A 16,577-nucleotide genomic window follows, 5' to 3' on the forward strand; every position below is an offset into this window, starting at 1 on the left:
TGAAGACCTGTAACCCCCACCTCCACCTCTGGCCCAGCTGCGCTGGATAATCTACAGCCCACTGGAGCCTCCCTTAATTGCTGTACAATTCTTGCAGAGGTGAACACGTCTATCTCATTTGCCTTGGCACATTGATGGGAGAATCCAGTGAAGTCGTGTTTTATTGGTGTTGTAAACAGTTGTCAATATAAAGCATATTGCTAGTATGAAGCCAAATTAAAGGAGCAAGTGCCTGCCATATGAATATCACAGTCACTAAAAGGGAATCAGACGTATTATTAAAATAAGAAGCTGGGTACTTTCTGGTGGTCAGTGCCCCCTCTGCCCATTCTGTCTTTCCTTCTAAGCCCTCTGGCCTCCTGGGAGGAAGGGGGCCAGTCTCACTGCTTTCAGAGCCTTGTCAGTCTTTAAGGGAGACAATAGAGCAGGGAGCCGTGCTGTGGAAATGCCCTGCTCATTCTCCTTGTCTGCTAAAGCCTCAATGTAAGACCTAAAAGGAAATGAAATCCTAATGTAAACACTGTCCCTGTCCCCTGGAAAATGATCTACCTCCACTTTCTGTCTCACCAATCCACTCATCTTCCAATTAAAGCTGTTCTGTGCATTCACCCTCGCCGTTCAGAAACCAAGCCATCACTTAAGAAAGAGAGAAGCATTCAGAGACCCAGGTTTCAATTAACTTTGCCATTGATTTTTGTGTAATTCTGGGGAGGCATTACTCTTTTGGCAAAATGGGGGCAAAGAACTCAACAATTAATAGAGCTTCTAGTGACAGAAGCCAGCCAGTGCTGAGACATTTACAATCCTGTTCCCCTGACCCTGCAAAAATAAAAGGCAAAACCAGGAGGCAGCAGGATTGGAGGTGAGACCTGTTGAACTTCATCCGGCCTGAAAGTCTGTCATTTGGACAAAATGGCTTTGACAAGTAAAGTGGGACCTTGATTTTTATGATTTAAGTTGGTTTGGCTTGGCTTGGCTTGGTTTGGTTTGGTTTGGTTTGGTTTGGTTTGGTTAGGTTTGGTTAGGTTAGGTTTGGTTTGGTCTTTCTGCCTTTTGAGGCGGGATCTTACAGTGCAGTCAATGCTAGCCTCAAGTTCAAGATCCTCTTGCCTCTGTTTTCCCAGTGCTGGGATCACTGATATGCACAACCTTTCTTAGCGGTACTTTTTCATCTTCAGGAGGTTTGAACTTCTGGTGTTTTTACATAACCGGGTTATTTTAGAAAACAGGTAAATAATATATATGCCCAAGATTGCTTTTCTAAACACTACGATTGTTGTTTCATAGTTGTAGAATAGCTATGGGTCATATGGAGGTAGCACACACAGACACACACACAGAGAGACACACACAGACAAACGCACGCATACACAACTCACAAGCACAGCAGAGGAAGTCTCTGATATGGATATGATGTTTAATGTGTTATGTCACAAGATGTCTATCAGAGGAAGAAGCCTCTATGAAATAGATTTAAAATAACAGTTTAATCAGATAAGTACACAACATTCATCTCTGTCCCCAGCAATATGATTGTGGGATAATGAAAGGAAGGAGTTCTTCTTTGCAATACATCTCTGACTGAGTAAAGCCAGCTGTCATCAGTGGCCTTTCCCTGGGGAGTGTCTTAGGACTTCTTTGCTGTGATAAAAATAACTGACCAAAATCACCTTGGGGGGAGGCTATATTTCATCTTACAGCTCGTAGTCCATCATCCAGGGACATCAGGGCCGAAGGTCAAGACAGAAACTGGGAGGCAGGAGCTGACACAGAGGCCACTAAGGCTGGCTCACCATGCCTTGCTCTGCCTGCTTTCTTATAGGACCTAGGATGACGAATTCAGGGATGGCACTACCCACAATGGGATGGACCTTCCCACGTCAATCATCTATGAAAAAATGGGATACAAGCTTATCCCCTTGATGAAGGCATTTTCCTCAACTGAAGTTCCTTCTTCCAAAATGACCCTAGCTTGTGTCTAGTTGACATAAAACTAGCCAGCACAAGGAGGCGAGGGGGGGTGAGAGAGTGGAACAGGACCAATCTCAGGCTTTATCCTCATAGATAGTTAACCCTTAGAGACAAGGTAAGAAAAAAAGGCAAGATTTGGCTTTTGTCTTGAAAGATCTATTCCAAGCTTACTCAGCTTTCCAATGAGGAATTCAGCCCTGCCACACACCCAGCAGGTTTTGGAAGACCTGATGGTAGAGCAGGGGTTCCCTTCTCCAGGGGAGGGAGAAAGGAAGTGATAAATGACATTTCAAAGAAGTATAAGGAGAAAGAATTAGAACCAAGATCCTCCTGAAACACAAATGGAAAAGGTGAATCCACTCAGTTGCCAGGCCGCACAAGTAAACCACACCCAGCCTATTCCTGGCTGGATGCCTTGAAATCATCCCCGGTAATGTAGCTCTGTCTTGGGGATACTGAGCCCCTGCTGTCTCCTAGGAAGCAGTGAGACAACTGAGCGACTTTCTGGAAGTCCCATAGCAGTGCTTAGGAAGCTAATGATTATACCTTTGTCTACTCATAGGACAGTCCTAATTCAAGGACTTTGACCCTCACACACCATGTGGCATGGGCCCTGTTTTTCCAGTTCTTTCATAGATGTGTCACGTGACTTTCCTAAGATGCCATGGTGACTAGGTGTGGTGATATGAATGCTACGCACTATTGTTTTTACTGGGTATGCCAAGTTTTCTGTTCTTATAGGAGCATAAGGATTTAAATACAGAAAACAAAGACTTTTAGTATTTCCCTACCATCATCCTTCAGCAAATCTTTAGAGTTTCATTAAAATCACTAAATGAGTGCAGGTATAGGGCAGAATTTGCAACAGTTTCTGCAATACCCCTAAAGGTGCTTCTTTCATCTTGTACCACGTATCTGTGTTCTGCAGCATTCTCGGCATTGACAGTAATGAAGTAAAAATATCAATCAATGTCAAGAAACACTGAGACTGCTCCACTGTCCTGCAGAATCAAATATTCAGCTGAGATGTAGTTCTTTATAAAATTTAATTCTTTTAACTTATTTACAATGCAAATTTGCATTCACACTTAATAAGGGGTAAAATTACATTTCTTTATGATTTATTATCAGTAAATGTTTGGTTTCTATATAATATACTGACATAGAGATAGACAGATAGATAGATAGATAGATAGATAGATAGATAGATAGATAGATAGATAGATAGATAGATAGACAGCAGATACTGATAGAGATAAATGTACCTGGGGACGTATAAAAAATTATTTAGTAAAAAGTAGTCACAAGTAGAAAAAGTTGAAGAAACTGGATGATTTTCCTAAATCCCAGAGATTGTACTTTGTCTCCACACTCCATCTCCCTATCTGTAAATGAAGACTGTGCTACATACCTCACAGGCTTGCTAAGAAGTGAGACAGTCTCCAGGCAGTGCCTGTCCATACAGGGTCTTTCTGGTGTCCTGATAGTGCTTCTCATAAAGACTGCTGAGGCTTCATGAACCAGAGATCAAATCCAAACCAGTGCTGCCTGAAAGAGACATAAAGGGAGACCCTTCCACCTGGGCAGACCTCCTCCATATTGGCTCTGAAAGTAAACGGTTGTAGACGTGGGGACCCAGGCTCGGGGCACACCTGGCACAGCTGACTGGTCATAATCTGTGGGACCTGACCACAGACCTCAACGCTACATAAAACTGTGGCTATTCAAGTGTGCTGAAGGGGTGGCTTTGGTTTTGCTCCTGCAGAGGCACTATCTGCAGACAGACTTCACTCTGTTGGGTTCTTCTGGTGACTTGGGGACTGTGTGCTTCTGTAGAGCCATTTATACCTAAGTGTGAGAGAGAATTTTGACCATGATCAGCATAATACAAAAAAAATCTACCTGCTGACAAAGAACAAAACAAACTTAAGTCAGTCTCTGGTTGTATTGGTGAACTGACAACCATTCTCCTGCTTGAGCAGACCATACCTGAATTCCTGTACATTCTGTGATCCTGGATTAACAAAGACAACTACAGCTTCTTCAGAGGCAGGGACTGGTATGGCTACTATCCACAAAGTCTCCTCCACCAAGGTAAATATGGAAAGTAATAATAAAATACAATACTTATCCTCAACTACATGTAGCCAACTTTTATGGGTAAGAATGGGTCTTGTTTGATATGCATCAAGGACTAAAATCACAGCTAATCAGAGAGGAGGCACACCCACATCTGGCAGCAAACATGGCCTAGCACATCTGCTAGCACTGTTGTGCTGTAGACCAAAGTCACTATCGAGAGTTAAGACTCCCATACGCACTGCCTGCCTGGTGCCAAATTCACCACAGTGTTTAGAATGACTGCTCACTCTCTGCCCTGCAATGGACTTCACAGAACACACACAACAGAGCCTCCCCTTGGACCCCATGGCTGGTCCCTCCCCTCCTACTCTTGGTTCCTTTCTGTCATCAGAATATGAGACCCCACCGCATTCAAAGTCTATGTCCACTTCCACTCAGTCTTTAGGAAGAAAAGGAAACCATGTTCTATGACATGAGGAAAACTATTGGAACTGACAGATTACCCACACACACACACACACCTGACTCCCCCAGTCTATGCTCTGAGCCAATTTATGCTCTGGAAGAGTGGTGTCCTGACACTACTGTTAAAACAAGCTGGTGTGGTTGACGAATACCTGTGATCCAAACATTCAAGTGGCTGAGGCAGGACTGTCTGGAGTTCGAGGCTAGCCTGGGGCGCACAGCTACAGAGTGAGTTCCAGGCCATCCAGGGTTATAGACTGAGGCCTATCTAAAAAGAAAATGAAAAATAAAAACACAAGTGAAATGTGCCTGGAGTCTGAAATCCATGTCCCTTCTCTTGAAGCAGAGTGTCAGCAGTGTTCCCACACAGTCTCCTGGGGAATCCCAGATGCTGATGGCTGCATCAGATATTGGCCTACGGTCACATCACTTTACCTGTTTTGTTGGCCATCCTATCCTCCCCTGTGTATTCCACAAGCCTTATCTCCGTCCTGTGTGGACACTGAGACTGGTATTCAGCACCCATCCAGGAAGTCCAGCAGAGTCCCAGGCTCCCTCCATCATGTCTTCAAAGACTATGCCCTGTGACTTTAGCTCCTCTGGTTCCAAGGATCAGTGCCAAATGATCCAGCAGCCAATTAGTGCTGAGGCTGAAGCTTAATGGCCCACAAGGTCCTATGTGTTACAGACTTGACTCTTAGAGTGGCATTATTGGAAATTCAGGATATAGGTCCTTGTGGAAGATCTGTAGGTCATTGTGGATGTGTTCTTGAAGTAAGTTGTGAAGTCTGAGGCTCCAGAACCCTCCCTTTCCTCCCTATTGAATCCTGGCTATGAGACAAGGGCTCCTCTCTGCCACACACTCCCTCCATGCTGTGCAGACCCAAATGGACCAGGTCCAGGGGATCCTGGAATAAAATATTAAACCAAATAAATGCTTTCCTCTCTTTAAGTTGATTATCATGCATTTATAACAGTAACAGAAAGGTAAGTATGCCTCAAGCCAGGTCATGGGCATGTGGTTAACACACCCTTATGTTTACTCCTTTTCTTCAAGCCACAATCAATGCACCCCCAAACCCTTCCTACTCTGGGACCAATTTCTCATCATCAGGTTTTCCTCAAGCTCCTCTTTACTGGTAAACCCAAAGTAATATTTATAAACCAGGAGGACCAGTGCATATGCTAATAGTGGGAGTGATGATAAAAGCCATAATACAAGAATTCCTAGGGTTTACAAAGTGATTTTATTCTATTCCAGGGTGCTGCCTAATTTTGAAAAAGAAAGGCAGACACACCAAGAAAACATGTGTATTTTAGAAAACACACATCTTCAGCAGTGGGATTTACACTGTGTCAAAAAGTTTATTTCCACCCTGGGAAACTTTCCCAACAGGGGTAGAATATCTGATAAGTGGATACAATTAGGAAATAAACATAAGGTGTGGTGGTGTGAATGAGCATGGCCCCTCTAGGCTCATAAGTTTGAATACTTGGTCACCAGCTCGTGGGACTGTTGAGAAGAATTAGGAGTCACAGTCTTATTGCAAGAGTGTCACTGGAGATAAGCTTAGAGGTTTCAAAAGCCCATTCCATTCCCAGTTAGTTCTCACTGCCTCATGAATGTACACCAGACGTGAGCTCTCAGCTACTGCTGCACACCATGCCTATCTACCTGAATTCCACACTCCTTGCCACAATAGTCATAGACTCAACTACTCTCTGGAACCATAAGTCCCAAATTAACTGCTTTCTACCTTGCCTTGGTCATGATATCTTACAACAGCAGTCAGAAAGTAACCAAGACTGAAGGAAATTCGCTCTGGTAAGAGAATCTTACACAGGCTTATGGACATGTTCAAGTTTGCTGCAGAGGGCGAGTGTTATCTGCAACAACACTAAGTGTGGCTTTGAATATGCTTTTGATGTGCGAAGTAACCTGCTTTTCCCCAGCGGGCGATGACTCTGGTCCTGAACATGTCTGGGAAGCAGCATAGCACACTGACAAACCTCAGAATGTGCTGATTGTGGAGCTGTGCCTGCCTACATATATGGGGAGAAGTGCAAATGAGGGGATAGGGTAGAACTTTCTACTACAGCCCTCGGAGGTGTCACTTGAGCAGTTTTCCCATCAGACAATTTGTTTGGTTCCTTTGTTTCAGAGACTCTTAGGTTCTGGAAAGAACAGGCAGCCAATCACACTGGACATGAGGGAAACCAAAGGACAAATACCAGAAAAGAAGCTGTCAATCACTCACCCGTGTACTACCAACACTAGGAAAGTTCCAAGTGCATACTTTAGTGAAGGCATCTCCTGAGTACTCTGCCACCATCTCCAAGATGGCAAGGTCGAAGGAGTGTAACCAAGTGTGTTTAGCCGCACAGCTGAGAGCATCTACCTCTGCCACAGCTGTGTTTACCAGGTGTTTATTGGGCTGCACAACTGGATCTCTTCTCTCAGAAAGATCCCCCTCCCCCCCCAATGCATTTTCAACCTCCCCAGCCCATGTTGTTTCCGTCTATTCGTAGCTACAGGATTCTGCTCCCCACATTCCCATGTTTTCTCTTTCGTCCTTTGGCTTGAACACACAAAGAGGTGAAGATAGACACACTGATGATGGAACAGATCTACGCAACTAATATTGGAAAGGAGGTCAGCTCAGTACTTAACCAAGGGAGTCTGCCTCTTCTTCGATCAGCCACTAAATGAAGTTTCTGTTTCCCAGACTCTCTGGCCATAGGATTGTAGGCTGGCACTCCCCAGATCTATGTCTAAAATCCATATATGAGAGAGTACATGCCATGTTTCTCTTTTTGTGACTGGGTTACCTCACTCAGGATGGTTTCTTCTAGTGTCATCCATTTGCCTGCGAATCTCATGATTCCATTATTTTTTTCTGCTGAATAGTACTCCATTGTGTAGATGTACCACATTTTCTCTATCCACTCTTCGGGTGAGGGACATCTAGGTTGCTTCCAAGTTCTGGCTATTACAAATAAAGCTGCTATGAACATAGTGGAACAGACATCTTTGTTATATGAATGGGCATCTTTTGGATATATGCCTAAGAGTGCAGTTGCTGGGTCTTGTGGTAGGTTTATTCCCATTTTTCTGAGGAATCTCCATACTGCTTTCCAAAGTGGCTGAACCAGTTGGCACTCCCACCAGCAATGGAGGAGTGTCCCCCTTTCACCACATCCTCTCCAGCATAAATTGTCATTGGTGTTTTTGATTTTAGCCATTCTGACAGGAGTGAGATGGTATCTCAGAGTTGCTTTGATTTGCATTTCCCAGATGGCTAAGGATGTTGTGCTCCATGGCACAGAGAAGAGGCAACTCTAGCCAGGGAAAATCCACAGGAGAACCTCTGTCCATCTAGAAGACTAAACATGAGCACAAGATCGGATGGTTTGTGGTGTCTTCCAGCTCTCTTTTCCATAGCGTCAGCAAGCCTGAAAACTTCTGTTTTCCAACTCACAGCCAGCTCTTAAGTGATGATAAGCAGTGAATGAATACATTAACAATCAAACTAAAGGGCTGAAAGAACCTTGTAGAGTTGTGGGGCTTTTTCCCCAGTGCTAGGAATCAAACCAAGGAGTTCACACTTGCTAGACAGTAGCTCTACCACTGAGCACCCCATCTCAGGATAGGACATTTCTAATAGACACATGATGCCAATGAGCATACAGTATCCTGGAAAGAAGAGCAACATAAAGACTGAGACCTGCCTTGTAGCTCTCACACTGGACTGTCAACTGATTTTGGACATGCTACCTTATTCCTTGCATGCCCAATAGAGATGATAGCATGCATCTATCTCTATAGATAACATCAACCACCAATACAATAGCTTATGGTTTAGAAAATATATGGATCCATTGTAAGGATTCACTTGGTCCTCCCAACAAGCTGGAGGCAAAGAGTGTCCAGATTTGAAGATAGCATCACTTCATGTAGCTTAAGTAGCCAACAACTTGTTATCCTTGCACCTAAGCATCCAGAATGCTGGGATTTCAGATGTGTACCACCACACTCAGCAAAGATATCCATTGTTTGGCCTGGAAGCATAACTGTACAATATCAACCCTAAAGCACTGACACCGTTAATAAAGATGCCATCCATCTGCAAGTTCCCTCCCTATCTAGCTCTCCTTGGGTTGCAGACAGAGCAAGTGCCTGGCGTGATCTGTGCCTGCCACTGAGCTAACTAACCATGGCAGAGCCTTATCTCTAACCCTGGCTTCTTGCCCTAAACCCTTGTTTCCTTCCTTCTCGATGCCACTTCGACTCATAAAATTACTGAATCGCCAAGGGCCATGAGCCATTTTTTAATGAATGCCTTTATAAAAATATGTATGAGAAGCAGGCAGCGCAGAAACAGAACACTGTTTAGCATGTGCTCAGCCCAGTATACCATCGCCAAGAAAGAAAAAAAGCAAACAAACAAAACTCCCAACACATCTATCTCTTCAGTTGTGCTTAATAGACACTAAACTAAATGACAGACATCAGGAGCCAAAACTTTTTCTGTAAAGAGCCACAATGCTTCCTAGACTACCCAGTCTCTGCTGCAGCCACCCAGTTCATGCCTCATACACTAGCGGCATAAACAATACAGAACACAGTGGGCAGGTCTATATCTGATAGAACTTTATTTGCAGGAATAAGCACTGGGAAAGACGCATCCCGGGGACACTGCTTGCCAACCCCCTAGACAGCACCAGCCTGGAGGAAATTCCTATCCAAAGCATTATTTCTTCATCTGAGCACTTTCTGTTGGAGTAGGGTCTTCATAACACGTGATGAAGGCTCCTATCTAGGCACTCTGTCCCTCTCCCTCTCTCTCTCTCTCTCTCTCTCTCTCTCTCTCTCTCTCTCTCTCTCTCTCTCTCTCTCTCTCTCTCAGTGTCCTTTGAGAGGTGCCAATTGGCACGAGGACCATCCTCCATGGCAGTTATTCTGAAAGACAAAGCAGGGGTAGAGATTAAAGCCAGACCCAGGTCTTTGTGCCGTGCTCAGCATATCAAGTGGTCCTCTTCAGATCGGACTGTGTTGGCTGTACACCTTCAGAGAGAGACAGGTCCATTCTTTCACTCAATAGTCTTCAGTGTGGGTGTGGGAGGCAGGTTTACGAATGGCCCCTCTGAAAGAAAATCAGTCTCCCTGGCACCATGGACTCTTTCTCATGTGAAGCTGCATGATCAACTTTTCACTTCGTTCCTCAAGCACCCCATGGCACCCATCCACGTATTAGGCTAATAACTGCATGAAGCTAGTTAAAAGGAACCAAGCAATTATTTTAATTAGAAGAGAACAAAAATAACACTCCTGGCTTCTGTTTTAAGGGGCAAGAAGGAAGTAGTCAGGGTTCAAAAAGATCCCACAAAATATTTTTTGTGAAAGGAAAAATAATTAAGGCCAAATTTAGAATGTACTTGCAATAAATGGGCCAAATAAAATGAATGGCCCCACTGTGCAGCCAGGACCCATTCACAGAGAAGAGTCCCAGAAAGCTCATTTTTGTGTGATACCATCTTGAGGACACAGCCAATTTTTACACAGTGAAAGTGAATGTCTAGTAGACTTTAATGATGCTCGTGAGTCCCTCATGCACCCTCTTAAAAGAGTTTCTGTGTAAACTCTTATTAATAAGAGACATGGGCAGGATCTCGTTCAATTTGCCTTTTAAGTGGGATTTTTTTGTTTGAATTTTTAAATTGTTCCGGAGAAATCTACCTTCACAGGAGATCCCTGTTGCTAATCTATTCAGTAAAAGGTGGCATCCATCACAAGAGGACTTTAATAGCTGGACTGTGCTCTGTGCGGAACACGGAGAGAGCATTGAGCTACAGACTCGCCCCAGCCTCGGCCTCAAACCTCCATGGTGAACGTGCCACTCTGACCTCTTCCTTCCATGTCAGCCTTCTCAAAAGGAACAAAATGAAACTCAGAGCCATCAGCTGGCTGCTATTGTCTGTGCCGTGTGGATCTCTAAATGTTAGTTAAGCACCTACTTCCACCACGCTCGCTCGCGCGCGCACACACACACACGCGCACACACACACACACACACACACACACACACACACACACACACACACGTGAGCGCTTGCGCGCTCAGAGTTCCAGATTCCCACAGATCACCGGGGCCTGTGCTCCGCCACAAACAGCTCCACATCCGTCTACTTGCACAGACAAAAAACATGGGCAGAAACAAGAGCCAGCCCCACCCCCTCCGGCTGGCTGGGGTCAAGGCTATCTAGCCTGCGCTTATTATTAGAGTGGATTATCCCAGAGAAATACATAGATGGTTTATTGCAGGTAGAGAGATCGGCATTTACAGAAGCGGAGACACTCAGAACCCTGGCTCACCGACAGAGCTAGCCACACTAGGGTGAGAGAGTGACCAATCAGGGACTAGAGTAGTGGAGAAAATGAGCTGCAAAGATAAGCCTCCGCCAGGTGCTGTACTTTGAATACTGGTGTCTTCTCGGGTTCCTACTTTATCCTAGTACAAAGTCAGTCTGTTGTTACCTGTAGCCTGGGCTGTGAGTGGGATGCCTGAAAGCTACTCCATCCTTTCTCAGACATTCAACTGCTCACTCTTAAAAAGGCAATCTGACCATGTCTACCTCTTGCTGAAAACCATGAGGTGGTTGCTGAAGTTTGCTTTCTATTGCTATAATAAACACCAGGACCAAAAGCAGCTAAGGGGAGGGAGGGGTTTATATCACCTTACACATACAGGTCACAGTCCGTCACTGAGGGAAGCCAGGGCAGGAACTGAAGCAGAAACCATGAAGGAAGGCTCCTTACTGGGCTCACTCTCAGACACATGTTTAGCTAGATTTCTTACATAGCCAAGGCCCACCTTCCTAGGGATGGGGCAGGTCACAGTGGGCTGGACCCTCCCACAGCAATCAATTGAACTAATCTCTCATAGCTATGGCCACTGGCCAGTATGATTGCAGCAATACTTCAATTAACGTTCCCTCTTCCCAGGTTGTGTGAAGTTGGCAATGAAAATTAATTAGGATAGCGGTTTTGCCAATAGTGATTGTGATGTTGTTAAGAGGTGTGGCCTTTGGGTAGTGATGAAATCGCAGGCCCTCCACCTTCATGAATGAGCCTGGTGCCCTCATTTTTAAAACAAGGCACAAACTGGCTCTCTGCGTCTTCCACCATGCAAGAATGCAGCCACAAGACACTGTGTCTACAGCCCTAACAGGACACTGTAACTGTTGGCACCTTAATATTGGGCTTCCCCCTCTCCCAAAACTATGTGCAGTACACTTCTTTTGTTTATAAATTATCCAGTCCAGGGCCAAGAGAGTAGGTTAGAGGCAGAGCGCTTGCCTGGAAGGCAGAAGGTCCTGGGTTTGACCCTCAGCAGAACAAAACAACAAGTCATCTAGTCTAAGGTCTGTGGTGAAGCAGCTCGGGCAGACTGAAATAGCAGGTTACAGGTGAGCATGTGCCAAGCCTGCATCCACGCTGTGAAGCAATACAAAAGCATCTCACAGTTTTCAGCAGGGGGTTAAGATGGTCAGCTGTTCAGTTCAGAGTCCAGGCTGCTTGTGACCACAGGTTAGCCCTGCATTGGGGTGACAACAAGTGAGAAAGGAGAGCTACATGGTATAGGACTGAAGCAGATCTTAGAAATAAAAAGTATTTCTCAGGAGCAGTGCCTGAGGGGTCAAAGGTCAGAAATAAAACCAGTTATGAAGACTCACGGTGAGGACCATGTGTTTTAGCCAAGTGCCATCACTTGCCCCAGGAGGCTTATTCTGTCATGGCTTCCAAAATCAAAATGGAGTAACTAATCTCAGCCTATAACTTACACAAAACCAGCTTCCCACTTCAAGTCTAAGTGAAAACACAGAAGATGGAAAGGAGAGAATAGGCCTACATGGTTAATTGCTCTGCTAGATTATTAGCCTTCCCAGTGTGTTCACTTTGAGTGAAATCTGAGGAAAACGCACCTCTCAGTTTAAAAGCTGAGCTTGATGACATGATGGAAGAGGCATCAGAGAAAATTGTAGTCACACTTAATTCACAAGCATCATTACAAAAGTACATATTACAAAAAAATTGAAGAAAACATACGCAACGGTATGTGAAATAAAATGCCTCAGCCAAGTTGGGTTTAGTCCAAAACACAAGATTGGTTAACATTCAAAAACCCATTGGGAAAAAAATGATATGGAAGTAGGCAAGGGCTGTGTTGAACACAAGGTAAGTTCCAGCAAGAGAAGGACTGGAATGGGGCATAAAAAAATGGCTAAAAGTCATTGTACATGAATATGAAATTGTCAAGGAATCTAAAAATGTGAGGGAAAAGCCACTGAATAATTTGTCATGCTGGTGGAAGGAAGAGAAAAGGGCATATCTTCCTTGTACACCAAAGGAGTGTTTAACTTAATGTCAACACAAAACACTGGAAAAGGAGGTCTTTCCAATGAACGATGCAGAAATAGACACTCATAACAGAAGAGCCAACTTGATCAGTGCCATGGACCAGAAGTACAACTCCATGGCATAGAACATTTCAGCATTCCCACAACCCTTGGGTTCAATATTGGTCCCAGGAAAGAAACAAGGGAGAAAAGAGAAAAAGAAGAGGTAGGAAAGAAAGGAGGCAGAAGAGGGAAATGGAGGCCATGTAGACTGTGGATTTTTAGATATAAAACATGATACAGCAAACTTACTAGAAAATATCAACAAGATGTTGGTCATGGCCTTGGGATAAGAAAAGCTCTCTGGATATAACAAAAGTGCCAACCAGAGAGAAATTAACCATCCACAGAAACCATAAAGTGATAGGTCAAGTTCAGAAGACTTGTAACATTCTCAACAACTGAACCCATAAAAGATTCATATGTAAAATGCATGCATATCTCTTGCAAATCAGCAAGAAAAGATGGAAATTAAATATAAAAATAAGCAGTCTGGGCTGGAGCAACGGCTCAGGAGGTAACAGTGCTTGTCCCACAGACACAAAAACATGACCCTGAATCCCCAGCACCCATCCACATAAAAGCTGAAAAATACACCCACTTTTTAAGAATCCAGGAAAATCGACAATCAGTGGTACTGCACACTTTTAATCCCATCACTCAGGAGGCAGACGCAGATGGATCTCTGTGATTTGGAGGCCAGCCTAGTCTACAGAGAAAGTTCCAGTATAGCCAAGGCTACACAAAGAAACCTTGTCTGGAAAAAACATCCAGGAAATTGAACTAAGCTCACAATGCCAGTTTGCTGTATACCCCCAGAATGACTAGTAGCGGCATGAGCTGGGCTGTGGAGCAGCTACATTCACTGCTTAAGGCTGACACAGTCTCTTTGGAAAGGTACTTATACTCAGCATTATATATTAACATCCAACAGTTCTCCCCTACAATTTAGCAATTTCCCATTCCGCATAAATATAGACTAAACATAATGCATGCGCACGCTCAGCAAGATGAGTTCAGGAAAACTCACAGCAGAGCTCTCTGAAATCATCTAGAACTCAAAACAACCAAAGCAAATTCATAAAGGGTAAGATGGGTACACTGTGCAGCATGTGGTATTTTATGGACAAAATGGGAAGAAATGTACTACAATTATAGCCAACATAATAGTGAGAGAAGAAAACCAAACACAGATGAATACCTACCCCATGTTAAAAATCTGTACCACAGCTAAATAATTTTAAAGAAAGCTTAAATATCTCCTTGTGACTCCACTTATATCATGTTCCAGAAAAATAAATAAATAAGGCAAAACAAATGTCTGGGGTCAAAAATCAGGATGTGGGTACCTTTGAGAAAGAAGATGGGACTGCATCATAGGAGCAATTGGGAATAACAGTCATGTGATCTTTCCTGTCCTGCTATGGGTGGGTGTGGTTATGGAATGTGTTAACTCCAGATCAAGGCACTGAGTCCCGCATTCACGCTCTTCACATCTTCCATATGTGGCGCTCCAGTGAAGCCCTAATTTAAACATTCCAAATGTTCTTTTTGCTTCATGATGTCACTCAACATGTGTGTGAAACAGATAGGAAACAGGAAGAATGGATTCATGCCAGACTCGGAGGGAGAGAATGCCTTGCAATGAGCTAAGAAGTAATGCACTAAAGGGAAGGAGGGAGAGACAGAAGATGCAATGTAAAATAATAACAATATTTAATAATAATTAATAATGATGATGATGGCAATAGAGCAGCAGTGGACACAGAAGCTCACACAATTGGTCCAAGTCAGTGGAGTGTTCAGCCACAAATAGGATATCAGTATCACGCCCCTCCCTGAAGACTTAGAGACCATCTTGCAAAGAGGAGGGGAAGATTTTAAGAGCTAGGGGTCAGAAAGAACTAGTGCAAAGAGATGCTTGTGGACATGACAGGACCAGAGCCACTGCACAAGTAAACTCATAGCACCTGTGCTTGCCTGCGTAAGATCAAGCTAGTAAGCATTCTAGCATGGAGCTGCTGGCTGTTGGCAGCTGTGAGGGGAAGAAGAGGCAGTTTCCTTTAAAGATGTGATCCCAGGTGGGTCTACCATGCTCTAGTGGAAGGCACCACACCCGTGAGTACATAGATAGCACAAATTGGAATCAGTTGGTTATTTTAAAAAATTTTAAAAAGACTTGAATTTGGGAGGGGTGGGTGGATGTGGGAGGAGTTATGTGGAAGAGTAAGGGACAAATACGATCAAAATATACTGTATCTATAAATGAAATTCTCAAAGAATAAATAAGAAGCCTTATACTTAAACAAAACCTAAGAATGGATAGACACATACGCATATAAGAAAATGCTATACTTAAACAAGAATACAGAGCCAGAGGCTCCTGTGTTTCTAGTCTCAGTATGGAAAGTGGGAATAAAAAGTAATAAACACAGACTACATGCAACGCACTTTCTTTTTCAGTGTGTACACTGCATATGTCAACAAGTCAACAGTTGTGGGGAACAAGATAGTAACAGTAAAATCCAGCTCCTCCCCCAAAAGCTGGCTTACCCAGGGGCAGCATTGCGTGACAAAGCCTTCTGAGCATACAGGTAAAAAAAAAAATCACCGCAGCCAAGGTTCAAGGAGACCTGTCCCCCTCCGTATAGTGTTTTTCACAGTGCTGTTACCTAATCCTGAACAGCTCTCCAGTCTGCATGGTGTCCCCACCTCCTCTCCAGGCACCTGGCTGGATGTAGGAGGCTGCAGCAAAGCAGGCTATTGTTTTTAACCTTGAGAGGCAGCACCTGGAGGCCTGTATTTAGGCTACACCATGTGTTTCCTAAAGGCAAATGCAAGGAATATATAATCAAAATTGTTCCTAGCTCTACTGTTTTTACATCAACAATCTATAAATATGTGGAAGAACTCAATATACATGTGAAATAAACAGAAGGTATGACTACACTGAGCTAAGAAGCACAGCTCTGGAGTTTAGAAGCGCGGCTTTCAATTGCTGTGTTTTTAGATATGAAACATTATGGAAAACACAGGCATTATCCATCAGAGTGATTGTCCTCCACACCTGTATACCTTATATAAAATTTTTTCTGGGGCTTTTTACTTCAAGGAAATCGCTAGCTAATGACATTTCAGACTTTGGAAATTTTTCCCAGTAGCACACTGGAGTTCCCTCGGGGAGAGAACTGTGAGTGCGTGGATTTTTTTTTCCGAGATCATTAACAGATATTACAAACCAATTCAAACTGAGCATTTTCTTTGCAAATTACCTTTAACTTTTAAAACCATTGAAGGAAGGCGGGCGGGGAAGGGGGGGAGACAGTGAGTGATTTAATTTACTTAACTTGTCTACAGATTGCAGTTTTGTGCTTCATTGATGACTGCATTTCCAATCCCCCCAAAAAATATCTCTAACTATCTCTAATAGATATACTTTTCTAAATTGCCACGTTGGATGAGTGATATTTCCAAAGAATAACATTGTCTTTTTTTTTTCCATTTAGCACGTTGCCCTGGAATTGGGGATGTTTATCCTATTGGTATGTTTAAGGTAAAAAAAAATATATATGGAGCCCCACATGGTCTATCTGAAGCCTAAT

The 16,577-nt window shown here is 43.7% G+C and overlaps 1 long non-coding RNA gene across 16 annotated transcripts in view; it reads right to left on the reverse strand.

Annotated features, from left to right (window-relative positions):
* LOC106021569 overlaps positions 1 to 16,577 on the reverse strand; it is a 78,933-nt gene that overhangs the window by 26,552 nt on the left and 35,804 nt on the right. For 4 of the 16 annotated variants that reach the window (XR_005870040.1, XR_005870042.1, XR_005870041.1 and 1 more), the window contains exons 4-5: positions 3,624 to 3,819; positions 3,383 to 3,519 (exon numbers count right to left, since the gene is read on the reverse strand). The exons of 11 other annotated variants lie outside the window; for them this stretch is intronic. This is a non-coding gene — a long non-coding RNA (uncharacterized LOC106021569). The remainder of the gene's footprint in view (positions 1 to 3,382; positions 3,520 to 3,623; positions 3,820 to 16,577) is intronic. One more of the 16 variants, XR_005870036.1, reaches the window with a different exon arrangement.

Source organism: Mesocricetus auratus, unplaced genomic scaffold (genome assembly GCF_017639785.1).
Source record: "Mesocricetus auratus isolate SY011 unplaced genomic scaffold, BCM_Maur_2.0 Super-Scaffold_100021, whole genome shotgun sequence".
NCBI lineage: Eukaryota > Metazoa > Chordata > Mammalia > Rodentia > Cricetidae > Mesocricetus > Mesocricetus auratus.